Here is a 7,389-nt window from a genome sequence, read left to right on the forward strand (position 1 = left end):
TAGAGTTTGGGTTGGGAGACACTGACTGGCTATATCAGCCCAACAGGTCATCCTGCCCAGAGCTCCCCAACCTGCTGCAGATGGGTTCACCATTACTGTGAAAATCATTACTGCACAATAGAAATGGAAGGTTTTACCAAATGAGAAAATTTGAGAGAATGACACTGTGAAATGCAGCAGACCCTAATTATAAAATCGAAGAAACAATTAAATACATGTATTTCACTGAAGGATCATTCTGGATTCACGGCAACGAATTGATTCCCCTTTCCCTAACAATGATATGCTTTATTTGGACTCTTAAGTCATTTGGAGTTACCTTCAATCTAGCTAGTAATCTATTTCTCAGAAACCATAAAAACATCTAATTCAGTCACATTATTAGGTCAATTTCTATCGAAATTTCATCCAATCCCCCTCAAAGAAATCTCTCGAGGGGATTATGAATGCAAGTGGGAGGCAATATTGGGCATTGGATTTGGAGTGAGAGCAGCTAAGGTCCAACAGTGGCTCAGCTACTCACACCTTGGGAAGTGATTTAGCCTCTCTCAGCCTTAGTTTCCTCATCTGCATAATGAGGCCATTGGATGTCTAAGTGAGCTAGAGTCCCTTCAACCTTCAAATCTCTACTCTGTAATTTGGGCATAATTTTTAAAACGGATCTCACAAGTCATTGGTAGCTTCAAATAGAAGTCAGAGGTTAAAAATATCATCTTGTAAAATGCTTCAAATACTGCCTTTTCATTTGGGCCAATAAAGGAAATAGCTCATGGAGAAGAAGGAAAAGAAGGCCTTGGGCTTTGCTCGCATCGATCATAAAACTTCAGAGTTGAAAAGGACATTAGACATCACCTAGTCAAAGCATCCTCATTTCACAGATGAAGAAACAGGGTCCAAAATGGAAAATGATGAGCGTAAGTCACACTGCAAGTTAATGATAGAGCTGGGATTATAACTCAGGAATTCCCCTCCCCTCCCCCAAAAACATCCTTCCCAACTCTACTAGGTAGAATTCATCTTTCAGCAATATCTGCCATCTCCTGGATCCTGGCCCTTAGCTTGGCTTAGTCCTGTGATCTGTTTGTTCCATGCCTCCTGGCTTCCATCCAGTTGTCTGCATGTTCATAGGATAGGGGAGAGAAGGTGGCAGCCATACCTCAACCTGTGGCTGGGTCTAAGGCAGAGAGGTATAGTAAATGTTTTCTACAATTTCCCCAACAGAGTATAGCCTGCATCATTTGCTCTCCCTTCTTCCATTCTGACATGGTGTATTGTCCACTTCATTTCCTCTTCCCATTCATGTGCTTAGGGATGGAAGGGTAGGAATAGGAACTAGACCCATGATTTCACTGGTATAGGCTGGGAAAGCTCAGTGATGAAGCTCCCTGTTCCACTGCAGATTGACAATAGTTCTCTAACTTATAGTCTTAGGGAACCATGTAGTTATAGGTAGGAAGGAAATAGGCATTTATTAAGCACCTATTATATACCAAGAAGTGTAATAAGAGCTTTATATTTATCTCATTTGATCGTCACAACAACTGTGGGAAGTAGGTACTAGTATTATCCTCATTTTGCAGTTGAGGAAACTGAGGCAAAAAGAGGTTAAGTGATTTGTCCAGAATCACACAGCTAGTTAGTGTCTGAGACCAGATTGGAACTCAGGTCTTCCTGACTCCAGGCCAAGCATTCTATCTACCATGCTACCTAGCTACCTAAAGTGACTTTATTATAGTCACAAACTCAATGTGTGTTATCCAGTCAACAAGAGTGTATTAAGTGTCTACTATGTGCCAGGCACTTAGTGTCAGAGGCAGGCTTTGAATTCAGGTTTTCCTAGCCCTAAGATCAGCTCTATCCACTATAGTGGATAGGGAAAGCACTAGTGAATGGAATGGGGATCAATCCCAATGCTAATCTTCCAGATAACAGAAGGAAAGATAGACTCATTCATTTGCCCAAGCCATATCTCAAGCCTGGAATTTTCTCCCTCTTCAACTCCACCTGCTATGATCTTTAGCTTCCTTCAAGTCTTGGCTCAGGTACCACCTCGCTCTGGAAGCCTTTCCTGATTTTCCTAGTTATTAAAGTTCACTATATCCTATCCTCAAATTATCTGATATTTACTTATCTGTAGTCTTGTATCCTCTGCCAGTCAAGAGAAAGTAAACTCCTTTGGGGTAGGGACTGTTTTTCAGATTATTCCCTCATATTGGACTCACTGCTTCACTCCTAATGCTATGATGTGTGAGCCCCCACCAGTGCATTTCCAATTAATAGTCAGACAATAAATTCAATCAGCTCTTAGCAATGGCATTTATTCAAGTGGCTTAGCAAAAGCATTAACTTTTGCTCATAAACAAGGTGCACATATTCCAATAAATATGTACCACATCCATGAGGATAGTAGGCAAAATTAAAGCAAAATGTTAATGAGGCACACAGGGAACACACGTGACTATAGCAACTCAAAACTCTAAATGTGTACAGCCTCTATATCTGTTCGTAGAGTCCTCCTGAAGTTCAGGGCACAATGTCTCTATCACACAGGTCAATATGCTGAACTCCCCAGGCTAGTCTCTCAATGAGCAAATGTGATCTTTACCACCTCTAGGTTTAGGCTCAGCTATAATCCTTAGTTGGAATATCACTGTGCTCTTTTATAAAGAGCAGAGTACATCAACTTAGAATTCACATAAGCATCTCCAGTTCTGATCCTTTTTGGCCTTGACTCTGGGGCTTCCTATTTCCCATGTAGGAGATAGAAGAAACAAGTCTTCTTTCCCTTAAATTATTCCCAGTTCAAGGCTGGCTGCCCTTAAAGACTTCACCTTAACTTCTGGTAACAACCCAGTACATTTCCCAAATTACCATCTCTGCATGCTAAACCACAACTAGGAAATGCCCATTAATCACCAAATAGTCCTGGGGCTTGGAAGTTTTCAGTTATTTCTTTAAAACTCTATAGTCCTCCTGTTGGTTGCTTATATTCTATGCCAATGGGAGGCCAGGAAAATAATTCTGACTCAGTATATTACCTGGGATGGGAGATGGGGGAGTAATTCACTATTTTAGCTGGCCTTTTCATCTACAAATAAGCTATTAAAAGTCTCAGGTCCCTAATCTTATGTAGAATAATTCAATCGCTCCTAGAAGAGCCTCACCATTATATCTCCATGTCTCTCTCCTTGCCCCTTAGGACCTACAGATTTCCTTAGTCTTCTTTCCAGAGAAAAAGAAGAGCAAGAAAGCAAAATGGCTGTCTGATGAGGCTTTACAAATACTGAGAAAGGAAGAAAAGCGAAAAATAAAAAAGAAGAGAAAGATATACCCAAATGAATACAGAATCCCAGACAATAGCAAAGATGGAAAAGAAGGTTTTCTTAATTGACCAATGCAAAGAAATGGAAGAAAACAATAGACTGGGAAAGACAAAATATCTCTTTAAGAAAAGTAGAGATATCCAAGGAATGTTTCATGCAAAAATGAGCATGATGAAATACAAAAATGGTAAGGACTTGAAAGAAGAAGAAGGGACTAAGAAGAGGTGGCAGGAATACACAAAAGAGCTATACCAGAAAGATCACCAATAACCATGATGGTATGGTTACTGATCTTGGAGAATGAAGTCAAGTCTTAGGCATCATTGCTAACAGTAATGGTAGTGGAAGAGATGAAATTCCAACTGAGCTATTTAAATCCTAAAAAGATGATACAATTAAAGTGCAGCACTCACTATGCCAGCAAATTTGGAAAACTCAACAGTGCCCACTGGATTGAGAAATATCACTTTAAATCCCAGTCCTAAAGAAGGGCAATGCCAAGGAATGTTCAAATCACTCATCAGTTGCGCTCATCTCACATGCCAGCAAGATTATACTTAAGATTCTTCAAGCTGGGCTTCAGCAATATGGGAACTAAGAATTACCAGAAGAGTAGGCTGGCTTTCAAAGAGGCAGAGGAGCTAGAGACTAAAACTGTCCACATTCGCTGGATTATGGACAAAGCCACTTCTGCTTCATTGACTGCACTAAAGTTTTTGACTGTGTGGATCACAACAAAATATGCCAAGTCCTCCAAGAGAAGGGAGCACCAGATCATCTTCCGTGTCTCCTGAGGAACCTGTATGTAGGCCAAGAAGCAACAGTCAGCACCAAACGTGGAATGATGGATTGGTTTAAGATTGAAAAAGGAATACAATAAGGCTGCATATTGTCAGCTTGTTTATTTAACTCATAGCAGAGTACGTAATGTAAAATGCCAGACTGGATGAATCAAAAGCTGAATTAAGGTTGCTGGGAGAAATACCAACAATCTGTGATATGCAGATGATACCATTCTAATGGCAGAAAGTGAAGAAGAATTAAGAAGCCTCTGGACGAGGGTGAAAGAGGAGACTGTAAAAGCTGACTTGAAGCTGAACATAAAAAAACCTTAGATCTTGGCAACTGGACCCATCATTTCCTGGCAAATAGAGGCAGAAGAAATGGAAGCAGTATCAAATTGGTTTTTCTTGGGCTCAAAGATCACTGCAGATGTCAAAGGCAGCCATGAAATTAAAGGATGCTTGCTCCTGGGAAGGAAAGCTATGGCAAATCTGGACAGCAGACTAAAAAGCAGAGACATCACCTTGCCAACAAAGGCCCTTACAGTCAAAACTATAGTTTTTTCCAGTACCAATGTACGGCTATGAGAGTTGGATTGTAAGGCAAGCTGAGCACCACAGAATCGACACTTTTGAATTGTGGTGCTGGAAGAGACTTTTGAGAGTCCCTTGGACAGCAAAGAGATCAAATCAGTCAATACTTAACTAAATTAATTCAGGCTATTCATTGGTAGGACAAATATGGAATCACTGGGAAAGATCCTGATGTTGGAAATGATCGAAGGCAAAAGGAAACAGGGATGGCAGAGGGTGAGATGAATAGAAACAATGAACACGAACTTGGACAGACTTTGAGAGACTGTGCAGGATAGAAGGGACTAGTATGCTATGGTCCATGGGGTTGTGAAGAGTCGGACATGGCTGAATGACTGAACAGTAAAAAGAGAACCATACTCTTTCATCTTTGCCTTTGGAACCCCAGTACCTATTCCATCTCAGCAGATGGGCTAACCCAGGTTAAGAGTAACTGACAGGCCTCAGACCCATCAGTGAATTAGGGAGATGTCTACCATAAGCACGTAAAGACTTCCCCTGACAAAATGGGCACATGAGAACAATTTGTTCCAGTGGCCATGAAGGCAGCTGAAGCAGGTGCTATAGAGCGCTTAGAGCTTGGTCAGACATCAAAGACGCCAAAGTCACCCACTGCATCTCAGGCCATCGCCAGTCATCTTGACATTTGTCTTACCTCTGAACTTCGGTGACTCTGGAAGAGAGAGTGAAGCTGATGACTTTGTGCAACTCAGCCTCATTTAAATCCAACTCACCTACAGGTCAAGACAATGCCCTGTGATGTGATTGGTCCTCTTCAAAAATGCAGGATAAACAGCAGTCTAAGAGTGCCACTCTCTTTCATCTCTGCCTTTGTAGCCCTAGCACCTATCCAGGTGTCTTATGCATAGTGAATGCGTACTTGTTGTTTTGAAATGTATTGGAGTGAATGAAACAATAGGGACTCCAATGAGTTAGCCTTGGGGAGCATGATGGCTGGTAATCGACCCTTTTAAGAAAGTATTCCCAGCAACTGAATTGAGTTGTTCTTGTATTTAGCAAGCCAAAAAAAGGATGGAACCTTTGTTCCTTTTTGAAGAATATGGGCAGTGAAAGAAAGAAGTTGGGTTTTTATTGGTTTTAATTTTGAGCTGTTCTACTGAATAGAAAGTGCTAGTGTGAGGGTTAGGGAATTCACACTTGGAAGCAATTGGTAGCACAGGCCATTGAAATATTTAATTATCTGGGCATTGCTCTGCTTCTGGGAAGTTCTTAAATAAAGAAAAAGAGTACACAGCAAGGCTGACCTTCTCTTAAAATGAAAGCATGGCAATCAGCAAGCATTCAGAGTGGAAACAAGATGCCCATTGAGTAGTCCCTCAACAGTAGCATGGGAATAGTTAGGGATGAATATTTTAGGCTGATGGAGAGCCATTTGGCCAAAGGTGAGAACCAGCATTCTGTGAATGTGAACAGAGAGGCTTAGTTATATACCTGAATGAAGTATTAAAAGGAATGGACTAAATCTAGAACTTCAGGTAACTGAAGCTTAGGCCTCAAGCAAGTAACTGGCTTTTGTCCTTGGATGGGACTCTGTTTTGGGAAGTCTCTTTTGCCTTGTATAATTTATTGATCTAACTCTATTCTAGTTTAAGGAATACAAAGACTACGCCAGGGGAGGGGAACTGACAGCCTTGAGGCCACATGTGGCCCTCTAGGTCCTCAAGTGTGGCCCTTTGACTGAATCCAAACTTCACGGAACAAATCCCCTTCATAAAGGATTTGTTCTGTAAAACTTGGACTCAGTCAAAAAGCCTTGACCAAGGACTTAGAAAGCCACTTGTGGCCTTGAGGGCACAGATTCCCCACTCCTGGACTATGCCAAAAAGCACTCATTGCCACATTTCTTTATGTTCTCTCTGTCTCTTCAACCTCTCCCAGTTATTGGGGAATGCAACAGTAGCCTTGACCAGAAATGCTTTCCCCCAAAATCACATGTAGATTGGAATTGTAGTGATGATGTAAATGTACTTATAATAAAATGTCATACCTCCCCCCACATGTACACACATGTGATCCCCCAGATTAGTTACCACAGATTCAGAGTACTCTGAGGGTAACTATGCATTTAAAATCATGGCTCAGGAGTCCCCACGAACTTTAATTTTACTTTCCTAGTCAGCCAGAGGGCATAATTTCTTCAAAATAAAAACATTGAATGAAATAACATCAGAAGAAGAGCAATAAGCAAACATTTCCCCCATAAGCCTGAAGCATATGTTCTCCCAAATACACCTGCCGTTAGTGGAAGGAGTGGAACAAAAAGAAAGCATGCTTCAGGGGCATATAGGTAAGGAGTGCATGTGTGGAAGAGAGCCACATATGGAATATATGGCACAGGAACATGCATATAGGGGGCAACATGGAAGAAAGGGAGGGAGGAGGGAAGGCAGGAAGGAAGGAGAGAAGGAAAGGGGGAAAAGGAAGGAAGGATGGAAGAAAGGGAGGAAGGGGGAAGGAAGGAAAGAAGAAAAGAAGGAAGGAAGTGAGCATTTACATGCTTACTACGTGCCAGACAGATACTGTGTAATGAGCTTAGACCAAAAAGAGAAGAGGGCCCAGGACAGAACCTTGGGGGATATCCTCTTGGTGAGAGTGATCTGGATGAAGATCCAGTTAAGGAGACTGAGGTGCATTTGCTTCTATGAGGCAAAGGTGAAGAAAGGATGCTT

Source organism: Trichosurus vulpecula, chromosome X, assembly GCF_011100635.1.
Source record: "Trichosurus vulpecula isolate mTriVul1 chromosome X, mTriVul1.pri, whole genome shotgun sequence".
In the NCBI taxonomy this organism is placed as follows: Eukaryota; Metazoa; Chordata; class Mammalia; order Diprotodontia; family Phalangeridae; genus Trichosurus; species Trichosurus vulpecula.